The sequence below is a fragment of the Ascaphus truei genome, chromosome 22, assembly GCF_040206685.1.
Source record: "Ascaphus truei isolate aAscTru1 chromosome 22, aAscTru1.hap1, whole genome shotgun sequence".
Lineage (NCBI taxonomy): Eukaryota > Metazoa > Chordata > Amphibia > Anura > Ascaphidae > Ascaphus > Ascaphus truei.
This window is the reverse complement of record NC_134504.1, coordinates 15,109,147-15,126,780: the sequence shown is the minus strand read 5'-3', so window position 1 is coordinate 15,126,780 and position 17,634 is coordinate 15,109,147. Positions and strand designations below refer to the sequence as shown.

General features: G+C 51.7%; 1 protein-coding gene across 1 annotated transcript in view; it reads left to right on the top strand.

The window, feature by feature from the left end:
• The first annotated feature begins 6,799 nt into the window (after nucleotides 1-6,799).
• PDE6G (phosphodiesterase 6G) overlaps nucleotides 6,800-17,634 on the top strand; it is a 22,509-nt gene continuing 11,674 nt past the window's right edge. The window contains exon 1 of the mRNA XM_075580067.1: nucleotides 6,800-6,940. The gene's annotated coding sequence lies outside the window, so the exon portion shown is untranslated. The remainder of the gene's footprint in view (nucleotides 6,941-17,634) is intronic.

The following is a 17,634-nucleotide window of genomic DNA, read 5'->3' as shown; positions in this document are numbered from 1 at the left end:
TCCCCCACCCCCTGGGAGATGTGTGGCTACGGTGTGTGTGGTGCGGTGCAATACCTGATGGTGTCCAGGAGATCTGAGCCCCTGCCGCTGGGAACCTGGGGTGCACCTGAGTGATGCACGGTAGCGCCTCCACCTGTAGCGGGATTCTATAGTGTAGAATGACCCTATTACCGGACACATAAGAAATAATACACATGTGGTATAATGGAACAGTTTACTATATGCAGGTAACTACAGTTACAGCCTACCCACCAGGCCACCCACGGCCGTCCCTTCCAATACTCCGCACCCTCTCAATGGAGTCACCGTCCCCACAGTACCTAGGGGCCCTTGTGCACCCAACCAACCCGGTGTCCAAAAGTAACCCCCACCCAATGTCTGGTACAGCGCTGCCCACTAAAGTGTTGTTGGTGCACGTGAGGAGTTGGGTACCTGCCGGGTGATGCCACACCCGGGCGTGCTGATGTCGCAAGATGGGATCCACGGATCCAGATGTCCTCCGCGAAGCCTCCGCCTCTACGTTGGGTGGGTCCCGCGTGGAGTGCACCACCATACAATGTCTCTTTAGTAGTAGGTGTCTGGTCCCAGACACCTGAAGACAGGAGGCAGCCGCTCTTGTCTTTGTCCCTATTGCCAGTGCTACAGGGGCAGTGTCCCTATCTACTGGGCCTGTCCCTGCAGCAACCACAAGCTCAAGGGGTGAGCTGGGGCCTAATGGGGTTTCTGGCCTAGAGCACCTGCACACACAACCTACACTAACAGCGCGCAAATTGTATCAACTCAGTGGCAGGGGAAAAGCAGCAGCCCTATTGGCTGTTCGCGCCCATGTGATCGCAGCCCCTGAGGCTGCTGTGGTTTTTAGTCCCTTGCGGAGCCTATTGCTCTAATGGCCACTTCGCGCACCTATACTGCACATGCGCGGCATCTTGCGCATGCGCGATCGCAACCAATATGGTGGCATCCTGCCAGGGGAGCCGCCGGAGCCTCTGCCGATCCACTCGCCGCTCTACACCCACGCAACTTCCCCGACACTGTCGGGACCTGCTCCCTGCCTCCGTTGCATAGCGCACCCGCGCCGAGAGGTAAAGGGCTTACGGGGGACCAGCGGGACCCGGGCTACACTCTAATAATAATAATAATAATACTACTACTAATAATAATACTACTACTACTACTAATAATAATAATAATACTAATAGTACTACTACTAATAATAATAATGATACTACTACTAATAATAATAATACTACTAATAACAATGTGTTTATCTCCAGAGGGCGCTGTGGGGTGTGACCCAGTACAACTACTTTTTTATTTATCAACTTCCACTTCCCTTTTTGTTTTAATCTGAGAACGCCTGTTTTTATTTTGTATACGGTGATAATGAGACTATAGGCCGCTCAGCATATAGAATATGACCAGGCACATGGGGGGTTATACATTGAACAGCGATAGTGCCGGTTGGGACGTTGTCGCGCAGAAACTCTTTGCTCAAGCAGGGATATCCTGTGATTGTGGCCCTTGAGGAATGGTGTTGGCCACTAAAAATGCTTAAATGCTGCTGTGGCCCCTAGGGTTAAATAGGATCAGATAGGCAGGTTTTCCATCCACACTGTCCACATTTCCCTGACACTTCTGTATTTGATGACGTGTAGATACTCGGCACAATCCTACGAAGACTGAGCTGCGCAGCCTCTCCCCCTTTCGTCCCAAATCCGGCGGGGCGAAGAGCTTTCACCAGCCAACCCCCGAGGAGCTTCAATACAGAGCCAACAGGAGAGGAGCCGGAAACCCCCGACCGTGCCCCCCAAAACTGCGGGGACCCCCTCCCTGCAGACTCTTCCAATCCCGGGGTTCCCGCGTTGCCGCCTCTTCCCACTCACTGCTGTATGAGCGGGTGTCATAACTGCGTGTGGATTGCCTATGCAGAGGAGTTGCTGGGACGGTATAAAGATGGCGGAGAAATGGCCCTCAGGGCCGTGGAAGAGCAAATAGACGACGAGAACATTAAAATGTTTATAAAGATGGAAATCAGGTTCAGAATGAACAGGGACAGAGCTTAGAAGCGACCAGAATCTCCTTATTATAATTATTACCGCTGTGAAAGAGGGGGGATTTTAACACGCCCCGAAAACCCGCGCCTGGCGGGTACGATGAGACCGGGCCATATACGGAAGTGGCGGGCTGGGAAATCTGGGATATTTTATAAGGATTGGCGGTTTTAACAATCCTGCCTGCAGTAATGTTTAATATATTTGTGTTCTAGAGTCCTTTGCAACCCAGGATTGCTGTTGGTAAATCCGGAAGCTATTTATGCGATGTGCAAGGGTGCCGAGTATCTCAACACGCTTTCAGCCTCTCCAAAACCCGCAATCTGCAAAGCGTGGTTACAGGGAGTTTTGGGGCTGCTCAACAGCGTTTTATACTCGCTGTGTTTTAAGTTGCATAAAGAAGTATGCAGTCATACTTCATACTGTTTTATATCGCAGTATGTTTATTATTATGTGAGTACTGTAGAGAGGAACCTCGCTCAGAAACCCCTAGATGTTGTTAGCGTGCTGCCAAGGGAGTGTGGGTATCGAGATAGAGAGATGTGCCTAGAGGAGGCACCAAAGATCCCTTCTAGGAGGCGCACAGCAAACCTTTATAATATAATTTGGTCAGGGGTGAATTGATATATACATAAAATAAAAAAGGTTTATTAAATAACTTCGTTAAAATCGTGTTGTGTAATGTGATGTGTATGACACAGATAAAAATAGACTGGTTAAGTCTATAGTACTACTCTGTTATCCTAGTCACTACCAGTAGTGAACAATGCTAAAGTGATGGTTTCACACAGGTTGCACTCATATGAGAGCTTATCAGGATGTAAAGTGTTGCTGCTTACAGCTGATTCCTAAGGCCAAACTTAATAGTGTACATCCGTTGTTATCGGTGCTAAACTAGACTTTGTAGACCTGAATAGGCAGGGGATAACTGCTGGCAGCGGATAGCCCGTAAGTAAGGCTCTCAATGGGCTAAAAACTGTACTAGTGTCATTAACGTGGACCCTGTTGGGTTCTGAAGGCAAAACACACAGCCAAAGAGGGTAAGTGAAATTAGCTGTTCTAGTGTTTAACCTCTTCGCACATATATAGTTACTGCCAGATATTGTTTAAATGAATCAGATACCCAGCTGCATATAGTTAAGTGCTGGATCTTAGGCAGGGAATGTGTATATGTTCTTCCTAAGAGGCTCCACTAGAGACGGATCAGGTATTTATTATGCAGTATGGGGTATTCCCCTCTGTGTATCATCACCTATCTGTAGTGTGCAATTACACTCCAGTGCTGGCAGAGTTCACGATGTCACACTGTACAGGACAAGCTTGCTACAAATAATGTTACTTTGTCACAAAAGGGGCAGAGTTTGAACAGGTAAGGTATAGATCTCTGCTGAGAAAGTTTCTAGGTCTGAACCCAGTATAGTTTCGTTGGAGTAGATCAAATGTCCAGCTGCATATGGTTAAATGCTAGTTCTTAGGCAGAGGAGGTGTGTCTGTTTCCTCAGTACACAGTAAGTATTTCTTCTGAAAAACGGGTCAGGTTTTCACTGCAGGTATATACCCAGAGACAGGGTAAATTGTTCCTGCAGATAGATATATGCTGTGGGGTGGTTCCCTCTATATGTTAGCATATACTGGCAGAGTACAGTTAGACCGTAATGCAGGACAAAATCGCAGTGTCACACTGCACAGGGCAGGATTGCTGCAGAGGTGGTAAGTCTCTCCAGAGCTCCTCTGTTCACCGGGTGATATAGGCACAGCAAAAAACAAGTTACAAACACCTCTTTAAGTGGGTGTATCAGTTATAGTAACCATGAACATTGTTTAGCATACATGTAGCAAGTGTTAATACCATGAGTTAGTTAATAGATCGTTATTTTGTCACAAGTGGGGCAGAGTTTGAACCGGTAAGGTATAGATCTCTGCTGAGAAAGTTTCTAGCCCTGAACCCGGTGTAATCTCGTTGGAGTGGATCAAGTGTCCAGCTGCATATGGTTAAATGCTAGTTCTTAGGCAGAGGAGGTGTGTCTGCTTCCTCAGTGCACAGTGAGTATCTCTGCTGAAAACGGGTCAGGTTTTCACTGCAGGTATATACCCAGAAACGGGGCAGATTGTTCCTGCGGATATATATACTGTGGGGTGGTTCCCTCTATGTATTAGCATATACTGGTAGTGTACATTAAAACTGTAATGCAGGACAAAATCGCAGTGTCACGCTGCACAGGGCAGGCTTGCTGCAAATAAAGTGGTAAGTCTCTCCAAGGTTCTTCTGTTCACCGAGTGATAAGAGCACAGCAATAAACAAGTTACAAACACCTCTTTAAATGGGTGTATCAGTGATAATAACCATGAGCATTGTTCAGCATACAGGTAGCCAGTATTAATACCATGAGTTAGTTAATAGATCGTGCTATATGGTGCACAAGTAGTACTATGTCGGCAAAGACCCGACATGCGGCATGTTTCGTCGCTTCTTGCGACTTCTTCCGGGGTGAAGTCGCAAGAAGTTTCTGGGTATATACCTGCAGTGAAAACCTGACCCTCTGCCTAAGAACTAGCATTTAACCATATGCAGCTGGACACTTGATCCACTCCAACGAGATTACACCGGGTTCAGGGCTAGAAACTTTCTCAGCAGAGATCTATACCTTACCGGTTCAAACTCTGCCCCACTTGTGACAAAGTAACGATCTATTAACTAACTCATGGTATTAACACTTGCTACATGTATGCTAAACAATGTTCATGGTTACTATAACTGATACACCCACTTAAAGAGGTGTTTGTAACTTGTTTTTTGCTGTGCCTATATCACCCGGTGAACAGAGGAGCTCTGGAGAGACTTACCACCTCTGCAGCAATCCTGCCCTGTGCAGTGTGACACTGCGATTTTGTCCTGCATTACGGTCTAACTGTACTCTGCCAGTATATGCTAACATATAGAGGGAACCACCCCACAGCATATATCTATCTGCAGGAACAATTTACCCTGTCTCTGGGTATATACCTGCAGTGAAAACCTGACCCGTTTTTCAGAAGAAATACTTACTGTGTACTGAGGAAACAGACACACCTCCTCTGCCTAAGAACTAGCATTTAACCATATGCAGCTGGACATTTGATCTACTCCAACGAAACTATACTGGGTTCAGACCTAGAAACTTTCTCAGCAGAGATCTATACCTTACCTGTTCAAACTCTGCCCCTTTTGTGACAAAGTAACATTATTTGTAGCAAGCTTGTCCTGTACAGTGTGACATCGTGAACTCTGCCAGCACTGGAGTGTAATTGCACACTACAGATAGGTGATGATACACAGAGGGGAATACCCCATACTGCATAATAAATACCTGATCCGTCTCTAGTGGAGCCTCTTAGGAAGAACATATACACATTCCCTGCCTAAGATCCAGCACTTAACTATATGCAGCTGGGTATCTGATTCATTTAAACAATATCTGGCAGTAACTATATATGTGCGAAGAGGTTAAACACTAGAACAGCTAATTTCACTTACCCTCTTTGGCTGTGTGTTTTGCCTTCAGAACCCAACAGGGTCCACGTTAATGACACTAGTACAGTTTTTAGCCCATTGAGAGCCTTACTTACGGGCTATCCGCTGCCAGCAGTTATCCCCTGCCTATTCAGGTCTACAAAGTCTAATTTAGCACCGATAACAACGGATGTACACTATTAAGTTTGGCCTTAGGAATCAGCTGTAAGCAGCAACACTTTACATCCTGATAAGCTCTCATATGAGTGCAACCTGTGTGAAACCATCACTTTAGCATTGTTCACTACTGGTAGTGACTAGGATAACAGAGTAGTACTATAGACTTAACCAGTCTATTTTTATCTGTGTCATACACATCACATTACACAACACGATTTTAACGAAGTTATTTAATAAACCTTTTTTATTTTATGTATATATCAATTCACCCCTGACCAAATTATATTATAAAGGTTTGCTGTGCGCCTCCTAGAAGGGATCTTTGGTGCCTCCTCTAGGCACATCTCTCTATGTTTATTATTATGGGTGGGTGATTGTGAAGCTGCAATGTCCTAATATTTAGTGATAGAATGTTTACTGTTCACATAGCACAGGGGCGGCCAACTCCAGTCCTCAAGGGCCACCAACAGGTCAGGTTTTCAGGATATCCCTGCTTCAGCACAGGTGGCTCAATCAGCCCCTGCTTCAGCACAGGTGGCTCAATCAGCCCCTGCTTCAGCACAGGTGGCTCAATCAGAGGCTCAGTCTTCGACTGAGCCACTGATAGAGCCACCTGTGCTGAAGCAGGGACATCTTGAAAACCTGCCCTGTTGGTGGCCCTTGAGGGCTGGAGTTGGCCACTCCTGGTTAGCAAAATAAAGTCTTTTGTTGAAATTTCTTGTGTTTTATTGTTCGCCCGACGCGGATTCTCTTTGCTGCTTTACAAGAAGTTATTATTACACCGTAAGGAAGGAACAGAAAATATTTCAGGATATCCCAGCTTCAGCACAGATGGCTCAATCAGTCCCAGCTTCAGCACAGCTGACTCAATCAGTCCCTGCTTCAGCACAGGTGGCTCAATCAGAGGCTCAGTCGTGATTGAGCCACCGATGCTGAAGCTGGGATATCCTGAAAACCTGACCTGTTGGGGGCGGCTGGAGGACTGGAGTAGTGCACGCCTGCCTTACACCACGGATGATTCACTACCCATGTCCCCACAAGGGCTATCAGATTACTGCTTTGGGACACAGCGTGGTAATCCTATTAAACCTGAGCCTCATAAATGCCGATCCCCAGAGGTGGAGAGGCTCAGAGCTGTGACAGGAGGGCGCGCACGGAGGTGTAACTACCCCTCACCGAACATCCCTGCGGCTGGACATGTAACACCTCGCTGCATCGGGTAAGTGATCAGGGATTGGGGGGCGGGTGTCGGGCTCTTCTACTGAACCCCCAAACTGTTGTTATCTCCACGAGAGATAAAAGCATGCAATGTGATAGAGACACAATTGCAAAAGCAATAAGGCACTCGCGTTAGAAAACCCAACCTCGTCCCGTGTGCTCTTATCTGGTAAAGGGTCACGGGTAGCGGCCGCGTTATTTTCACATTGTGGGGGGGGCGTTAAACACAGGAATTTTCTGGCGATATTCAGCGTTCGCGCACGTTATTTCCAGAATGGGAGGAGCTTGCGGTTACGTTTCAGGTCAAGGATTTGTAATGCAATAAGCCACCGAGGACTTCTAGATTGTAAGCTCCTGGGGCCAAGGACACCCGATTGTGTCTTAACATAGATCTACCCTGTTGTCACGCAATGTTGCTGTCCTCCCTCGTTGGACTGTGCCACGGAATATGCTGGCGCCATCCAAATACAAGATAATGATAACAGCTGACGGCCCACGAGTCTGGAGTCCACGTTTCGCTGTGGACACGCTGTGTTAAGCAGCTGTTAGTTGGTTCAGGAGTAGAAAGCCAGACTTTGTGGTGCCAATGACCACAATCCAATATCCCGCGTTGATGCTGTAGATGAGGAAGGCAGGTGTATTTAAGGTGCTGACCCTTGAAGTGGGTGATTCCAATTGAAACACGCTGCGCCAACTGTGAAACGATGGGCTGGCGTCTCGGCAGAAAGCGGAGTGTGAGCTCTTGGGAGCAGGTGTGGTCATTCTGCATTGTGCAGCAGTGATGGTTCTACCTTCACAGTCGGCCATCTTTAAAGATCCCACAGGTCCCTTCTTCCGCCTGGCTGGTGGTTTTCCTGACTCCCTGCGTTACAAGTCAGCCATGTTCACACAATAACACACATTTATATCCTGATATTTCACAACTTCCTAAAAACGTTGGTTATTGATATATTTTTGTCCGCATGGGCTGGTGACTATATTAATCAATCCCTTGGACTCTAGACGCCATCCACGCTGCACTAAAAAAAAAATCGTTTTTTTGTTTTAATATATGCCGCCTTTGATATCTTTATTGAAAACTAATTACTTAAGCTGCCGATCGATTGGTTCTCCCGTGATCGATCAGCATCGATCCTGCTTCCCTGTCTGTGTTCATGTAATGGCCGCCTTTCAGTTTCAATCAATTCCTCAGTCAGTGTAACTCAGCAGCTACAATGTATTCTTATATTACGACGGTAACATTATCTATTGTTACAGTTTGCTGCTCATACTGCTGGGAGCATTGGCAACAAATGATCACAAACAGGAAAGTGTTACAAAGATCTTGCACTGCTAACCTGCTATAGAAATGAAAGGAAGCGCAGTATATTAATACTCAGTAAAAATGGCAATAAGAGTTGAATTTTATAAAAAGTCAGTAAATATTAACACTACAGAACTGATTAATATAGATACACACATGTAGGGTATTGCTGGGATTGCGATTGTTTTCAATAGCCGAATGCGTCAGTGTTAACCCAACACAGCGTTAACAGTCCAATACCGTTTGCTGCATCCGTAGGACAGATCCGGGGGAGCCCCCGTGCAGGGAGCAGAGGGAAGGTCCCCGCAGTGACATCATGTGTACGGGGTGTGCTAACGCCCGCAGTGACATGTGTACGGGGTGTGCTAACGCCCGCAGTGACATGTGTACGGGGTGTGCTAACGCCCGCAGTGACATCATGTGTACGGGGTGTGCTAACGCCCGCAGTGACATCATGTGTACGGGGTGTGCTAACGCCCGCAGTGACATCATGTGTACGGGGTGTGCTAACGCCCGCAGTGACATCATGTGTACGGGGTGTGCTAACGCCCGCAGTGACATCATGTGTACGGGGTGTGCTAACGCCCGCAGTGACATCATGTGTACGGGGTGTGCTAACGCCCGCAGTGACATCATGTGTACGGGGTGTGCTAACGCCCGCAGTGACATCATGTGTACGGGGTGTGCTAACGCCCGCAGTGACATGTGTACGGGGTGTGCTAACGCCCGCAGTGACATCATGTGTACGGGGTGTGCTAACGCCCGCAGTGACATCATGTGTACGGGGTGTGCTAACGCCCGCAGTGACATCATGTGTACGGGGTGTGCTAACGCCCGCAGTGACATCATGTGTACGGGGGTGTGCTAACGCCCGCAGTGACATCATGTGTACGGGGTGTGCTAACGCCCGCAGTGACATCATGTGTACGGGGTGTGCTAACGCCCGCAGTGACATCATGTGTACGGGGTGTGCTAACACCCGCAGTGACATCATGTGTACTGGGTGTGCTAACGCCCGCAGTGACATCATGTGTACGGGGTGTGCTAACGCCCGCAGTGACATCATGTGTACGGGGTGTGCTAACGCCCGCAGTGACATCATGTGTACGGGGGTGTGCTAACGCCCGCAGTGACATCATGTGTACGGGGTGTGCTAACGCCCGCAGTGACATGTGTACGGGGGTGTGCTAACGCCCGCAGTGACATCATGTGTACGGGGTGTGCTAACGCCCGCAGTGACATCATGTGTACGGGGTGTGCTAACGCCCGCAGTGACATCATGTGTACGGGGGTGTGCTAACGCCCGCAGTGACATCATGTGTACGGGGTGTGCTAACGCCCGCAGTGACATGTGTACGGGGGTGTGCTAACGCCCGCAGTGACATCATGTGTACGGGGTGTGCTAACGCCCGCAGTGACATCATGTGTACGGGGTGTGCTAACGCCCGCAGTGACATCATGTGTACGGGGTGTGCTAACGCCCGCAGTGACATCATGTGTACTGGGTGTGCTAACGCCCGCAGTGACATCATGTGTACGGGGTGTGCTAACGCCCGCAGTGACATGTGTACGGGGTGTGCTAACGCCCGCAGTGACATCATGTGTACGGGGTGTGCTAACGCCCGCAGTGACATCATGTGTACGGGGTGTGCTAACGCCCGCAGTGACATCATGTGTACGGGGTGTGCTAACGCCCGCAGTGACATCATGTGTACGGGGTGTGCTAACGCCCGCAGTGACATCATGTGTACGGGGTGTGCTAACGCCCGCAGTGACATCATGTGTACGGGGTGTGCTAACGCCCGCAGTGACATCATGTGTACGGGGTGTGCTAACGCCCGCAGTGACATCATGTGTACGGGGTGTGCTAACGCCCGCAGTGACATGTGTACGGGGTGTGCTAACGCCCGCAGTGACATCATGTGTACGGGGTGTGCTAACGCCCGCAGTGACATGTGTACGGGGTGTGCTAACGCCCGCAGTGACATCATGTGTACGGGGTGTGCTAACGCCCGCAGTGACATCATGTGTACGGGGTGTGCTAACGCCCGCAGTGACATCATGTGTACGGGGTGTGCTAACGCCCGCAGTGACATCATGTGTACGGGGTGTGCTAACGCCCGCAGTGACATCATGTGTACGGGGTGTGCTAACGCCCGCAGTGACATCATGTGTACGGGGTGTGCTAACGCCCGCAGTGACATCATGTGTACGGGGTGTGCTAACGCCCGCAGTGACATGTGTACGGGGTGTGCTAACGCCCGCAGTGACATCATGTGTACGGGGTGTGCTAACGCCCGCAGTGACATCATGTGTACGGGGTGTGCTAACGCCCGCAGTGACATCATGTGTACGGGGTGTGCTAACGCCCGCAGTGACATGTGTACGGGGTGTGCTAACGCCCGCAGTGACATGTGTACGGGGTGTGCTAACGCCCGCAGTGACATCATGTGTACGGGGTGTGCTAACGCCCGCAGTGACATGTGTACGGGGTGTGCTAACGCCCGCAGTGACATCATGTGTACGGGGTGTGCTAACGCCCGCAGTGACATCATGTGTACGGGGTGTGCTAACGCCCGCAGTGACATCATGTGTACGGGGTGTGCTAACGCCCGCAGTGACATCATGTGTACGGGGTGTGCTAACGCCCGCAGTGACATGTGTACGGGGTGTGCTAACGCCCGCAGTGACATCATGTGTACGGGGTGTGCTAACGCCCGCAGTGACATCATGTGTACGGGGTGTGCTAACGCCCGCAGTGACATCATGTGTACGGGGTGTGCTAACGCCCGCAGTGACATCATGTGTACGGGGTGTGCTAACGCCCGCAGTGACATCATGTGTACGGGGGTGTGCTAACGCCCGCAGTGACATCATGTGTACGGGGTGTGCTAACGCCTGCAGTGACATCATGTGTACGGGGTGTGCTAACGCCCGCAGTGACATCATGTGTACGGGGTGTGCTAACGCCCGCAGTGACATCATGTGTACGGGGTGTGCTAACGCCCGCAGTGACATCATGTGTACGGGGTGTGCTAACGCCCGCAGTGACATGTGTACGGGGTGTGCTAACGCCCGCAGTGACATCATGTGTACGGGGTGTGCTAACGCCCGCAGTGACATGTGTACGGGGTGTGCTAACGCCCGCAGTGACATCATGTGTACGGGGTGTGCTAACGCCCGCAGTGACATCATGTGTACGGGGTGTGCTAACGCCCGCAGTGACATCATGTGTACGGGGTGTGCTAACGCCCGCAGTGACATCATGTGTACGGGGTGTGCTAACGCCCGCAGTGACATCATGTGTACGGGGTGTGCTAACGCCCGCAGTGACATGTGTACGGGGTGTGCTAACGCCCGCAGTGACATCATGTGTACGGGGTGTGCTAACGCCCGCAGTGACATCATGTGTACGGGGTGTGCTAACGCCCGCAGTGACATGTGTACGGGGGTGTGCTAACGCCTGCAGTGACATCATGTGTACGGGGTGTGCTAACGCCTGCAGTGACATCATGTGTACGGGGTGTGCTAACGCCCGCAGTGACATCATGTGTACGGGGTGTGCTAACGCCCGCAGTGACATGTGTACGGGGTGTGCTAACGCCCGCAGTGACATCATGTGTACGGGGTGTGCTAACGCCCGCAGTGACATCATGTGTACGGGGTGTGCTAACGCCCGCAGTGACATCATGTGTACGGGGTGTGCTAACGCCCGCAGTGACATCATGTGTACGGGGTGTGCTAACGCCCGCAGTGACATCATGTGTACGGGGTGTGCTAACGCCCGCAGTGACATCATGTGTACGGGGTGTGCTAACGCCCGCAGTGACATCATGTGTACGGGGTGTGCTAACGCCCGCAGTGACATCATGTGTACGGGGTGTGCTAACGCCCGCAGTGACATGTGTACGGGGTGTGCTAACGCCCGCAGTGACATCATGTGTACGGGGTGTGCTAACGCCCGCAGTGACATGTGTACGGGGTGTGCTAACGCCCGCAGTGACATCATGTGTACGGGGTGTGCTAACGCCCGCAGTGACATCATGTGTACGGGGTGTGCTAACGCCCGCAGTGACATGTGTACGGGGTGTGCTAACTCCCGCAGTGACATCATGTGTACGGGGGTGTGCTAACGCCCGCAGTGACATCATGTGTACGGGGTGTGCTAACGCCCGCAGTGACATCATGTGTACGGGGTGTGCTAACGCCCGCAGTGACATCATGTGTACGGGGTGTGCTAACGCCCGCAGTGACATGTGTACGGGGTGTGCTAACGCCCGCAGTGACATCATGTGTACGGGGTGTGCTAACGCCCGCAGTGACATCATGTGTACGGGGTGTGCTAACGCCCGCAGTGACATCATGTGTACGGGGTGTGCTAACGCCCGCAGTGACATCATGTGTACGGGGTGTGCTAACGCCCGCAGTGACATGTGTACGGGGTGTGCTAACGCCCGCAGTGACATCATGTGTACGGGGTGTGCTAACGCCCGCAGTGACATCATGTGTACGGGGTGTGCTAACGCCCGCAGTGACATGTGTACGGGGTGTGCTAACGCCCGCAGTGACATCATGTGTACGGGGTGTGCTAACGCCCGCAGTGACATGTGTACGGGGTGTGCTAACGCCCGCAGTGACATCATGTGTACGGGGTGTGCTAACGCCCGCAGTGACATCATGTGTACGGGGTGTGCTAACGCCCGCAGTGACATGTGTACGGGGTGTGCTAACGCCCGCAGTGACATCATGTGTACGGGGTGTGCTAACGCCCGCAGTGACATGTGTACGGGGTGTGCTAACGCCCGCAGTGACATCATGTGTACGGGGTGTGCTAACGCCCGCAGTGACATCATGTGTACGGGGTGTGCTAACGCCCGCAGTGACATGTGTACGGGGTGTGCTAACGCCCGCAGTGACATGTGTACGGGGTGTGCTAACGCCCGCAGTGACATCATGTGTACGGGGTGTGCTAACGCCCGCAGTGACATCATGTGTACGGGGTGTGCTAACGCCCGCAGTGACATGTGTACGGGGTGTGCTCACGCCTGCAGTGACATCATGTGTACGGGGTGTGCTCACGCCCGCAGTGACATCATGTGTACGGGGGTGTGCTAACGCCCGCAGTGACATCATGTGTACGGGGGTGTGCTAACGCCCGCAGTGACATGTGTACGGGGTGTGCTAACGCCCGCAGTGACATCATGTGTACGGGGTGTGCTAACGCCCGCAGTGACATCATGTGTACGGGGTGTGCTAACGCCCGCAGTGACATCATGTGTACGGGGTGTGCTAACGCCCGCAGTGACATGTGTACGGGGTGTGCTAACGCCCGCAGTGACATCATGTGTACGGGGTGTGCTAACGCCCGCAGTGACATCATGTGTACGGGGTGTGCTAACGCCCACAGTGACATCATGTGTATGGGGTGTGCTAACGCCCGCAGTGACATCATGTGTACGGGGTGTGCTAACGCCCGCAGTGACATCATGTGTACGGGGTGTGCTAACGCCCACAGTGACATCATGTGTATGGGGTGTGCTAACGCCCGCAGTGACATCATGTGTACGGGGTGTGCTAACGCCTGCAGTGACATCATGTGTACGGGGTGTGCTAACGCCCGCAGTGACATCATGTGTACGGGGTGTGCTAACGCCCACGGTGACATCATGTGTACGGGGTGTGCTAACGCCCGCAGTGACATCATGTGTACGGGGTGTGCTAACGCCCGCAGTGACATGTGTACGGGGTGTGCTAACGCCCGCAGTGACATCATGTGTACGGGGTGTGCTAACGCCCGCAGTGACATCATGTGTACGGGGTGTGCTAACGCCCGCAGTGACATCATGTGTACGGGGTGTGCTAACGCCCGCAGTGACATCATGTGTACGGGGTGTGCTAACGCCCGCAGTGACATCATGTGTACGGGGTGTGCTAACGCCCGCAGTGACATCATGTGTACGGGGTGTGCTAACCCCCGCAGTGACATCATGTGTACGGGGTGTGCTAACGCCCGCAGTGACATGTGTACGGGGTGTGCTAACGCCCGCAGTGACATCATGTGTACGGGGTGTGCTAACGCCCGCAGTGACATCATGTGTACGGGGTGTGCTAACGCCCGCAGTGACATCATGTGTACGGGGTGTGCTAACGCCCGCAGTGACATCATGTGTACGGGGTGTGCTAACGCCCGCAGTGACATCATGTGTACGGGGTGTGCTAACGCCCGCAGTGACATCATGTGTACGGGGTGTGCTAACGCCCGCAGTGACATCATGTGTACGGGGTGTGCTAACGCCCGCAGTGACATCATGTGTACGGGGTGTGCTAACGCCCGCTGTGACATCATGTGTACGGGGTGTGCTAACGCCCGCAGTGACATCATGTGTACGGGGTGTGCTAACGCCCGCAGTGACATCATGTGTACGGGGTGTGCTAACGCCCGCAGTGACATCATGTGTACGGGGTGTGCTAACGCCCGCAGTGACATCATGTGTACGGGATGTGCTAACGCCTGCAGTGACATCATGTGTACGGGGTGTGCTAACGCCCGCAGTGACATCATGTGTACGGGGTGTGCTAACGCCCGCAGTGACATCATGTGTACGGGGTGTGCTAACGCCCGCAGTGACATGTGTACGGGGTGTGCTAACGCCCGCAGTGACATGTGTACGGGGTGTGCTAACGCCCGCAGTGACATCATGTGTACGGGGTGTGCTAACGCCCGCAGTGACATCATGTGTACGGGGTGTGCTAACGCCCGCAGTGACATGTGTACGGGGTGTGCTAACGCCCGCAGTGACATCATGTGTACGGGGTGTGCTAACGCCCGCAGTGACATGTGTACGGGGTGTGCTAACGCCCGCAGTGACATGTGTACGGGGTGTGCTAACGCCCGCAGTGACATCATGTGTACGGGGTGTGCTAATGCCCGCAGTGACATCATGTGTACAGGGTGTGCTAACGCCCGCAGTGACATCATGTGTACGGGGTGTGCTAACGCCCGCAGTGACATCATGTGTACGGGGGTGTGCTAACGCCCGCAGTGACATCATGTGTACGGGGTGTGCTAACGCCCGCAGTGACATCATGTGTACGGGGTGTGCTCACGCCCGCAGTGACATCATGTGTACGGGGTGTGCTAACGCCCGCAGTGACATCATGTGTACGGGGTGTGCTCACGCCCGCAGTGACATCATGTGTACGGGGTGTGCTAACGCCCGCAGTGACATGTGTACGGGGTGTGCTAATGCCCGCAGTGACATCATGTGTACGGGGGTGTGCTAACGCCCGCAGTGACATGTGTACGGGGTGTGCTAACGCCCGCAGTGACATGTGTACGGGGTGTGCTAACGCCCGCAGTGACATCATGTGTACGGGGTGTGCTAACGCCCGCAGTGACATGTGTACGGGGTGTGCTAACGCCCGCAGTGACATCATGTGTACGGGGTGTGCTAACGCCCGCAGTGACATCATGTGTACGGGGTGTGCTAACGCCTGCAGTGACATCATGTGTACGGGGTGTGCTAACGCCCGCGCTCCCTCCTCCAACGCTCAGAAATATCCAGAAGAACGCAGAGAGAGAGTTAGGGATTGGTGTCACGGGTAAGCGGCTTGGGGTGAATATATTCTGCCGCCTCAGCCAAATCTTCACCTAATCTCATCACATCCCAGGGAGTCACCGACGGCACGAACCTGGCAGGAGAAAGCCGTCGCCCCGGTAAATCGGGCAGGTTCAGGGAGCATTTCATGGGTCTCTAACCCGTTCAATAATTGATCATGAATTTAAAAATAAAGAAAATAGTTTTTTTTTGTTGCTAATGTCCCCTTCGTTTCTGATATTTGCGGATAGAAAAAAAGATGTCTGTCAGCGCAGCCAAGATACACAAGTAAAAATAAGTCCCATGTACTACAATGGTATATTTAGATTGCAAGCTCTGTGGGCCAGTAAAACCTCATGCTTCCAAGCACAGAGGGAAATGAATGCGTTTGAAGCCTGCTTGTAATATGAAGGTCCTTACACTATGGAAGGGTTACGATTTGAGAATGGGCCAGCATCCCGTAATCGAGTCCTGTTTGAACCCGTGACCCAGTGCAGGTTGACGCTGTGGCCAGTTTAGAGCTGCGTATTCTCCCACCCGAGAAGATGAAACACTTGGGCTTCCCAGCTGGACCCCGGGCAAGGTCTCTTCACACATCACAACAACTGCTAGGATCCCTCAGGGGTGTGAAGCGTTCAAAATCCGCGTGTAGACGTCCGACTCCCACTTTCACTGGTCACCGGGCCGGATTGCAGCACTAAATCAGCAGAACGTGGATGCAAAGGGGTTTTATCTTCTGCTTTTGCAGCTAAGAGATGGTTAAAATGGGAGACTGGGATGGCAGATACAATGGATACCTAAAAGGTTGGACCTGTTTTTAGAAAGGAAAGGTATACAGGGATATACCTAATAAGTAATCATGGGAAGGATGTTGATCCAGGGAGTCAGGAAGGAATTCATATTTCCCCTTATGAGACATCATTGGATGATATAACACTGGGGTTTTGTTTGCCTTCCTATGGATCAATATACTGTAAGAACGGATATAGGATAAAGTATCTGCCGTCAAAATTTAGCACAGGTTGTACTTGATGGACGGAAGTCTTTTTTAACCTCATCTACGGTGTAACTGTGTAACATGTATCACCCGTACAATGCCCGCTGGGTCATGCGTGTGCAAAGCACGGCAGTGACTTAAACATGCTAATGACTGCAAGCCCATTGCTACAGTCACAACACCTCTCTCTGCTTTATATAATACACGTCCTCAAGGGCCACCAACAGGGCAGGTTTTCAGGATATCCCGGCTTCAGCACAGGTGGCTCAATTGAAGCAGGGACTGAGTGAGCCACCTGTGCTGAAGCAGGGATATTCTGAAAACCGGACCTGTTGGTGGCCCTTGAGGACTGGAGTTGGCCCCGCCCTCTGCGCTAATGCTCCCAATGCATTTAACCCGTCGCTGTATCTTCCCTTTAAATTGCAATGCCGCACTGCTCCTTCTGATATTAGGATACTCTTGGTGGGAAACTGATTAAAGCTCCATATTTAAGTTCCCCCCAAAGCAGGGGAAATCCAGGAGGATTTTGCCAAGCACCGACGTGTAACGGTTTCCTCTGCCGCCGCCGCCACCGGGCCTGGAACGCATTGCTTCGCCCGTTATTATTATACCGATTGGCACCGTGTGGCAAGAGCCGTGGTCAGGGAAGGGGTTAACCAGACCGCAATTTGCCACTTAAGCCACGCGATGATGCCATCAACGCGACGATGTCATCAACAGGGTGTTTGAGGTCAACGAGGACACACAGTAGCAAAGCTGGGAGGTAACGCGTCGCGGCCCCTAGCACAGAACACAGC